Source organism: Bos indicus x Bos taurus, chromosome 25 (assembly GCF_003369695.1).
Source record: "Bos indicus x Bos taurus breed Angus x Brahman F1 hybrid chromosome 25, Bos_hybrid_MaternalHap_v2.0, whole genome shotgun sequence".
NCBI classification, from domain to species: Eukaryota; Metazoa; Chordata; class Mammalia; order Artiodactyla; family Bovidae; genus Bos; species Bos indicus x Bos taurus.
Window position 1 is genome coordinate 13,986,016 of NC_040100.1, and position 10,216 is coordinate 13,996,231.

Here is a 10,216-nt window from a genome sequence, read left to right on the forward strand (position 1 = left end):
ATAAGCCTTGGGGCCTAACAGCCTCTTCAGATCTTTTCCTTTCTGGAGACTCCTATCTGCATCTTAAAATGTTAAATAAATCTGTACACCTTTTCTCCTGTATTAATGCATATTTAGGGAATCCAGAAAAACGGTACTAATGAACCTATTTGCAGGGCAGGAATAGAGACGTAGAGAACAGACTTGTAGACACAGCAGGGAAAGGAGAGGGTGCGATGAACTGAGAGAGTAGCATTGCCATACAGACGCTTTACCGTCTGAGCCACCAGGGAAGCCCCATATACACACTACCATGTGTAAACCAGCCAACTAGCAGGAAGCTGCTGAATAACACAAGGAGCTCAGCCTGGTCCTCTGTGATGACAGAGGGGTGGAATGGGTGGGGGGTGGAGGTTCAAAAGGGTACTGTGTACTTACAGCTGATTCACAATATTGTACAGCAGAAACCAACACAATGTTGTAAAGTAATTATCCTCCAATGAAAAAATAAATTAAAACCTTCCTATGTCAGTTTAATTCTTAGGCCAGCCACAGAAACTCAGAGAGTCAAAGGGATGTTTTTCCCTATACTGTTGTTGAATGGAGTGTTTTATAAATAAAGTCAAGCTGATTGATAATGTTGTTTAAGTTCTTCTACATCCTTACTGATTTTCTGTCTTCTTGTTTTATCAGTTATGGAGAAGATTGTTGATACATCCAACTATAATGGTGGTTACAGCCACTTCTGCCTGCATTGCTATTGGGTTTTGCTTCATGTATTTATTTCAAAGCTCTCTTTTTTAGATTCATAAGTGTTTAGGATCATTTTGTCTTCCTAATGCATTGAGTTCTTAATCATTATGAAATGACCTTTTTACCTCTGGTAATATTCTTTGCTCTGATATCTACTTTGTTTGATACTAATATAACTACTCAGCTTTCCTAGTAGTTGCATTTGGCATGGTATATTTATTTCCTTCTTTTTACTTTTAACTTATTTGCGTGTCTTTATATTTAAAGTGACTTTCTTGAAGACAGGATACAGTGAGGCAATAAATTTTTGTCCAATTTGACCATCTCTGCCTTTTAACTAGAAGGATGTCTACATGTGCCTTTTAATTTAAAAGGTGTTAATACTGTTTATAGTCAATGTGATAGTGATTAGTGATATGGTAGAATTTCATTCTACCATTTTGTTACTTGTTTTCACTTTACCCTGTATATTCTTTGTTCTATTTTTCTCACCACTATGGTAAAACGCTTCTTAGCACTCTATCCAGTGCTGTTATGGCTGGTGGGAACAGGAACTCTTCCTGTTCCTGTTGGACCCCTGTAGATTGTTCCTGTCAATATTTTCAAAGGATTATTTCCCATCACCAAGTAGTTCCTCACATTCTTTGGAGTTCAGCTAAAGACTAAGTACCTTTGTTAGATCTCTGGCATTCTCTCTCTATGTAGCTATCTTCTCTCCAATACCCTGCCCTGAAATCTCTATACATCTTGGTCCCCCTGGACTCCCAGCCCCGTGTCCTCAAGGCAAGAAGACTTTTGGGCTCTGCCTGGTTTCCCCTCCAGGAACCACAGCCTGGAAGTCTCTCCTCAGGCTACAGGTTATAGCAACCCTAGGACTCATTTCACGGTTTCTTGTGTTTCAGGGATTCCTGTTCTTCATTTCAGCCTGGTGTCATCTGTCTTCATTAATTTGTATATTTTGTCTGTTTTTATATTTTATATAAAAATATACTTTGGATATTTTGCCCAATTTTTGGTTGTTTCAGGCAAGTGGGTAAATCTAATACCTGTTACTTCCTCTTGGCCAATAACAAAAAGCCAGACACATACAAATTTTATTTTGAAATAATTTTAAATCTGCAGAAAAATTACAAAGACAGAATAGAGAGTTCCCATATACTCCTCACCCATTTCCCCCTAATGTCATCATACATTATCACAGTAGTTTTTGTCAAACTGGGAAGCCAACATTTCTGTTAAACTAAACTCTAGACTTTATTCTGATTTCACCAATTTTTCTACTAAGGTCATTTTTCTCCCTGTTCAGGATTTGATATATCTAATTTAAGAAATGTTACTTTTAAAAGACTTATATTTTGACTGTGCAAAAATTATTTCTTTAAAAATGCAAAAACAAACTGAAAAATTGAGGAAAAGATTTCAAAGGAAACAAAAGAACAAAAGCTTGCAAAATCAATTACTTCTTGACTAGTATGTAAAATACTAACCCACCAATTTTTTAAAAAATGGTCAAAGGACATGCACCAACAATTTAAAAAAGAAGAAATACTATTTATTGGCTAACGAACATAAGGAATTTTAAACTTGACTGGCAATCAAAGATTTTTTTTTAACCAACCATACTGTCAAGGACTTAAAGAATAACACTAGTCAATATCATTAGACAGGTCCTCCATACACAGATAGTGAGAGCATGATGTCCTACAACTGGTCTGAAAAGCCTTAAAAATGAAGGCCCTTGGACCCATTAGCTTCCCCAGTGGCTCAGCAGTAAAGAATCCACCTGCAATGCAGGAGACTCAGGTTCAGTCCCTGGGTCGGGAAGATCCCCTGGAGGAGGACATGGCAACCCACTCCAGTACTCTTGCCTAGAGAATCCCATGGATAGAGGAGCCTGGCGGCTATAGTCCACAGAGTTGCAAACAGTCAAACATGACTGGATCGACTGAGCACAAACCCATTAAGTTCATACGAAGGAATAAATCAGAAATGGGGGCAAAACTCACTGGGTACACTGCCACCAAGTCCTCCATGTGTCACCCCAACTCCTCTGTCTGCTTCCACAGCCCCTGGGGGCACCCCACAAGGGCCTCCATGTGGCCCCTCTTTCCCTTGCCAGCCTGCTTCCCCGAATGCTGGGTGAGGCCATCCTAACTCTAGGATAAGAAGCAAGATGGGGAAGAGAAGGCACAGAAAAAGAGGAAGAAAGAGAATAAGAGAAGGAAAGAGAAAAAGGGAAAGGAAGAACAGTACTTCTATTTAATGGAGAAAAGAGAAATAATCTAGATATCCAGCAATAGGCAGATATTAGAATACATATATATATAGAGAGAGAGAGCGAGAGAGAGAGAGTGTGCAGTCATTAAAAATAGGTTTTTATAGAATATTTTATTGCATGGAGAAAATGTTCATTATAAATTTAAGTGGAAAATATAGGCTAAAAACTATCATTTAATTTTTCTAATGATTTTTAGATATTTATTTATTTGGCTGTGCCAGGGCTTAGAAGCAGCATTCGGGATCTTTGTTTCAGCATGCAGGATCTCTTTTTAGCTGCACCAAGCAAACTCTTAGTTGTGACATGTGGGATCTAGCTCCCTGAGCAGGAATCGAACTCAGGCCCCTTGCACTGGCAGCACAAAGTCTTAGCCACTGGACCACCAGGGAAATCCCTCATTCTCATTTTTCAAGTTAAAAAGTATATGTTTATGCAAGCAAAGAAACTCTAACCATGGTTTTATTGGGGCTATTGAGTTATAGATTATGATATTTACTGTCATCTTTGTGTTTTTCCATACTATCTACTCTACAATAAATATAATAAAAAATAAGACTGAATATTTCCTTTTAATTTCTACATGACTTGCATGTGGCTTATGGAACTGACAATATGTTTCTTATTCCAATATCACCTTTTTGGTCCCAATGTTCCTACTTTTCAGGAGCCCTCCTTCTGTGTAAGTGATTAAGTGCATAGATTTTTCTTTTGAACAAAAAGACAATGTTTTCAAAAGTTCTTGGGAGACCCATCTAGAAGAAATGAATAAATTCCCTAAAGAAAAAACAGACAGCGGACCATCTGTGTTTCTCTCTTTTCTCCTTGTCTTTCCCGGTTTCTCCCTTCCCCAGTCCCCCTCCCCTCCTCTTTCTCCCCTGTGTTCAAGACTTGGAACAAACCCTGAGGCCAAGTCTAACAGACTAACTGGTTTGGAGGGAAGACAGTGAGCTTCCCAGGTGGCACTAGCAGTAAAGAACCCGCCAATCTGCCAATATAGGAGATATAAGAGACACGGGTTCAATCCCCAGGTCAAGAAGATCCCCTGGAGGAGGGCATGGCAACCCACTCCAGTATTCTTGACTGGAGAATCCCATGAACAGAGGAGCCTGATGGGTTATGGTCTACAGGGTTGCAAAGAGTCAGACACAACTAAAGCAACTTAGCACGCATACAAGGAGACCTAAGGAGACATGAGGAAGACTCCAGAAGGCCATCTGAGGACAGATGGGAGGACATCTGTCCTGCAGACATCCCAGGAACGAGTTTGGGTTGGACTAGATCTTTATGATATCCTGGAAAAGAGATTTTGGTCCACATCATTTAAAAACACATCAAGGGTACATACAATGGAACATTACTCAGCCATGAAAAGGAATGATACTGGGTCATTTGTAGAGACATGGATGGACTTAAGAGTCTGTCATACAGGGATAAAGTAAGTCAGAAAGAGAAAAATAAATATCATATTATATATTAACATATATGTGGAATTTAGAAAAATGATACAGATGAATATATTTGCAGGGCAGGAATAGACATGCAGATGTAGAGAATAGACATGCAGATACAGGGCAGGGAAAAGGAGGGTTGGGACGAAATGGGAGATTAGGACTGATGTAAACACACTACTGAGCTTCCCAGGTGGCACTAGCAGTAAAGAACCTGTCTCCCAATGAAGGAGAATTCCACGGACAGAGGAGCCTGGCAGGCTACGGTCCATAGCGCCACAGAGCCAGACACAACTGAAGGAACTTAGCATGCACACATATACACCACCATGTGTAAAATACCTAGCTAGTGGGAAGCTATTGTACAGCACAAGGGGCTCAGGTCGGTGTTCTGTGGTGATCTAGAGGGGTGGGATGAGGGAGGGGTGGGAGGGAGGTTCAAGAGGGAGGGATATATGTATACATACAGCTGATTTACTTCATTGTACAGCAGAAACTAATACAACATTGTAAAACAACTATACCCCATTTAGAAAAAAAAAAACACATCAGGAGCTTTAAAGACATATAAAGAGACTTTAAAGTTAATTTAGGCAGTAACTGCAAAATTTACCCTCCAGACTTGGAGAATCTCCATGTATATATTTGAGCAGTCCTTGATTTTCTTTATCAGTACTTCTCAAAGTAGTCTGAAGACACTAAACATTAGAATCTTGGCTAATTCAAAATGTTGACTTCACCCAGTCAAAATGTTGATCACCCCCAGACCTACCAAAGGTGAATCTCTGGGCAGTGGAGCTTAGGAATCTGAATTTTAACACATACCAAGAAGACTGATAAACATTTACACTCTGAGAAACATTTCTCCATATTCTGCTATTATCCATCAGTGCAGAAAAGTGGCCAAGGCTAGTCAGATGTGTAGAGAATTTCATTTTTTCATGCAACAGCCAATATATATCTGTATTTCCTACTATGTGTCAGGCAATGAGTCTAGTTACATCAGATCACAGTCTAGGAGGAAAGGATATGTATGCTTATAACGGGGAACAATTAATTTTCATTGGGAAGATTGCATTAGTGACGAATATTCAGCTGCAAGTTATAGCCAAAAGCAGCTTTAAATTACAGACATTTAATTATCTATAAAATCAAAAGGTGTAGAGGGTAAGGATTCTGGACTTGAGGAGGAGGTCAACAGAAATATCACGGTTCTTGCCCTCTTAGCAGGCTGCCAGAGTGGAGTAAATGTCACCTCCTTTGCCTTAGATGAAATATTTCTTTTAATTTAACCTGAGGTCACATTAACTTTTTTTTTTTTTGGCGCCCACATCCAGTCTGACTCACATGATGTCAACTACTATTCTTAGTTTTTTTTATACGCGCTGCTTCTAAGCCACTTACTCTGGCATGTATTTTGCACAAATTTGGTTTTGTTTTGCCATGCTGTTTTTTATTTACAATTTTAAATTTAATTTAAAATTTTAAAATTAACTTTTCCAAAACTGATCCCCTGCAGGATAGCCTCACAGGAAAAGGAGCTCCTGAAAAGCACAGAAACTAACTACAGCCCAGTGCTTAAAGCAATCAGTCCCATTCAACCACAAGGCTTGGACCTCAGTTTCCCCAACACGCATCACAGGAGAAGGTGCTGCCTCAACTCTGAGTTCTGTGATAAACCCCACCACTGGCAACTGCAGGAATAATCCCTAGCCTCCAGATCATGCTAGGAAAGTAGATGATGCCCATTCCCCCAAACACACATCTTTAGCTGGTAGGATGGGGCTAAACCTAAGATTCTGTCATATCATACTGTTTATCCTAGCCTATGATTATGTGAAGTGTATGTTTTGCCTGCTGCTTTTCTAATTATGTAGCTTAAAAATCTCTCATCTTGAGAGTGTGGGGAGATGAAGGCAGTTAGAGTTTGCAGAACCAAGTAAAAGAAAGGAGAGAGGGATACAGAAAGACAACCTCAGGGATCTGTAGAAAGTTCCCCTGGAGAATTCATCCAAATTGGTCAGCATATTAGTGTAGGGAAAATTGCCTGAAGCTGGGGAAAGAATCATCCAAAAGGGTTAGAGTGAGTGGTGCCTGGTGCTCACACAGGCACAGGGATAATGCCTGTTCCCAGTAGTTAGGTGGGGGAAAAAACCCCTATAACTCGGAGCCTAGAGTAGAGTGGTCAGGAGGGTCTTGCCTCAATAACGAGGAATCATTACCCTCAACTGAACACTGCTGATTCCACCTATGAAATCTTAAAAGCAAGACCGTTAAAGGATCAAACTGTTTCTGAGTTTGATCCAGAACAAAAGTCAAGAATATAGGAATAAAAAAAAAAATCCAGCATCCCATAAGGTAAAATTTACAATGTCTTACATCCAATCAAATATTTTGACAAAGCATGCAAAAAGAAGGCAGAAAACAGGACCCATTGGGAGGAGAAAAGGCAATCAACTGAAAATGCCTAGAACTGACAAAGATACTAGAATTATCAGACAGGAATATTAGAACAGTCTTATATTATGTAAGTTCAAAAAGTTAAGTAGGGACATGGGAGATATTTTTAAAAAGATGAAAACTGCAATGTCTAAGATGAAAACTACAGTGGATGGTATTAATGATAGATTAGACACAGCAGAAGAAAAGAAAGCTTAGTGATTAGTAAGAGAAATTATCCAAAATGAAATACACAGAGAAAAATGAATTTTAAAAAATGAAAAGAGCATCAGTGAGGTGTTGGAACACTTCAAGTGGTCAATATACATGTAATCCCCAAAGTAGGGGAAAGGACAGAAAAAATACTTGAGGAAATAACTGAAAAATTTACTACTCTGATGAAAACTATAAACCAAAGCATATCGTTATCAGTTGCTGAAAACCAGGGATAAAAAAGAAAGCCTTAAAAACAGCAGCAGAGAAAAAAGGACACGTCACATATACAAGGACAAGGATAAAATTACAGCAGATTTCTTATCAGAAATTAACAAGAATGACAATAAAGCAACATCTTTATAGTCGTGAAAGAACAAAGACAGAGAACCTAGAATGCTATACCCAGCAAAAATGTTTTTCAAAACATGAAGGTTTTCAGACATAGAAAGGCTAAAAAACGTAATTATTAACTGAACTAATAATTGTTGTTAAAGGCATTTTTCAGGAAGAAGGAGGTATATACCAAATGCAAGTATGGATCTACACAAAGAAAGAAAGAACACTAGAGATGATAAATATATCATGTTGTTGTACAGATATATTTGAAAGATAATTGACAGAGTATACAAAATAAAAGCAAGGTATTCTGGAGTTTATAGCATATGTAAAAATAAATCATAGGGCAGCAGTAGCATAAAGGTTATGGGGGAGAAATGGAAGTCTGTTCTTGAAAGATTCTTATCCTGTATGTGAAGTCATATAATATCACTTAATGTATTCGATAAACCCTGAAGCAGCCACTAAAATCTTTAAAAAGTGTTAAGACTTAATGAGCCAACAAAGGAGATAAAATGAGATCATAAAAAATATTCATTAAACCAAAAGAAGGCAGAAAAAGAGGAAAAAGAAATCAAGAATAGACAGGATACATAGACAATAATTAGTGAATTCATAGATTTAAGCCTAAAAATTAATAACCCATTAAATCTAAATTGCTGTAAACATGCCACAAAAAAATCAGAGATAGTCACATTGGGTACAAAAGCAAGACCTAATTATAAGCTGCCCTTAAATTGCACTCAAATATAGGCAAATAAAACAAATATAAATTAAAAAGTAAATACATTTTAAAAGATATACCACGTACAAGTAGTCAAAAGAAAGCTGGAACAGCTATGTTAATATCAGGCAAAGTAGATTTCAGCACAAAGAATATTACCAAGAAGGTCATTTCATAATGATTCAGGGGCCAATTAATCAGAGGGCATGACAATTCTAAATGTGAATAATAAATGTTTTAAAATAAATGAAGCAAAACCTTGGAGAGTACAAGAAGAAATAGAAAAATTACAGGCATATATTTCAATGCCCATTCTCTCAATAACTGACAGAAATAGAATCAGCAAGGATACAGTAGATTTGAACAATATTAATTTGATTTGATTGACATTTGAGAGCACTTTACCCCAACTGCAGCAGACTGTATATTATTTTCAGGTGCACAGAGAACATTTATTGAGACAGACCACAGTCTAGGCCATAAAGCACATCACAATAAATTTAGAAGGAATCAAGTCATACATAGACAAGAAGACATTCAGAATGAGACAGATAATGTCACTACAGATTGAACAGATATGACAAGGATTATAAGGAAATATTATGAACAACTTTATGCTTATTGATTCAACCACTTAGATGAAATGCGCAAACTTTTTGAAAGTCACAAAGTTCACTTAAGAAGAAACAGGTAAACTGAAAAGTTCATATCAAAGAAATTAAATCTGTAGTTTTAAAACTTCACACAAAGAAATCACTAGGCTGAGATGAGTTCACTGTTGAAGTCTACCATCTACCAAAAAATAAGACCAATTCTGCTCAATCTGTACCAGAAAACTGAATGACAAATACTTCTCAACCCAATCTATGAGTCCAACATTATTCTAATACCAAAACTAGACAAGGACCTTACAAGAAAATAAAACTATACAGCCCAATATCTATTATAAATATAGTTGCAAAAAATTAACAAAACTTTAGAAAATTCAATTCAATGATATGTAAAAAAGAATACATCATGACCAAGTGAGGTTTAACCCAGGAATATATAGTCGGTTTATTATTCAAAAACCAATCAGTGTAATTCACCATATTAACAGATTAATGAAAAAGGAAAACTGTACATATATCCCAGAAGATGCAGAAAAGTATTTGATCAAATCCAGTATCCATTCCTAATTAAAACTCACATCAAACTAGAAATAGAAACGAATTTCTTCAGCCCTGAAAAGAGGTATCTACAAAATACTATAGCTAAATCATACTTAATCATGATTGAACAGTTTTCCTTTAAGATCAGAGAGATGACATTTCTGCTCTTACCACTTCAATTCAACAGTGTACTGTACCCAGTGGAATAAAACAAGAAAAAGAAACGAAAGTCACCCAGATTAGAAAGGAATAAGTAAAACTCTCTTCATTCACAGATGACATGATTACTGGAAACTACAAAAAAGCTAGGAGAACTAATAAATTAGTTTTGTGAGTTTGCAGAATACAAGATCAAAAAAAAAAATCCAACTGTGTTTCTACATACTAGCAATGAACAACTGGAAACCAAAATAAATGAAATAAATGCCATACACACAGCATCAATAAAATATGAATGGAACAAACAATCTGATTTTCAAATAGGCTTAGAACACGAATGGACATTTTTTCAAAGAAGAGATGCAGACATGGCCATCAGGTACATGAAAAGGTGCTCAGCATCACTAATCTTTGGACTTCCCTGATGGCTCGGATGGTAAAGCGTCTGCCTACAAGGCGGGAGACCTGGGTTTGATCAGGGAAATACAAACCAAGACCACAAAGTGATATTATCTCAACAGTTGTCAAAAAGACATGATAAGAAGCGTTGGTGAGGATGTGGAGAAATGGGAGTACTGATGCACTGCTGGTGGGAATGTAAACAAGAATGTGGATGGATCTCAAAGTAAATACACTGACTAAAATTTTAAAAAGCCAGAAAATAAAGAGTACATACCATACGATTCCACTTATATAAAGCCCCATAAAATGCAAACGAATCTTTAGTGACAGA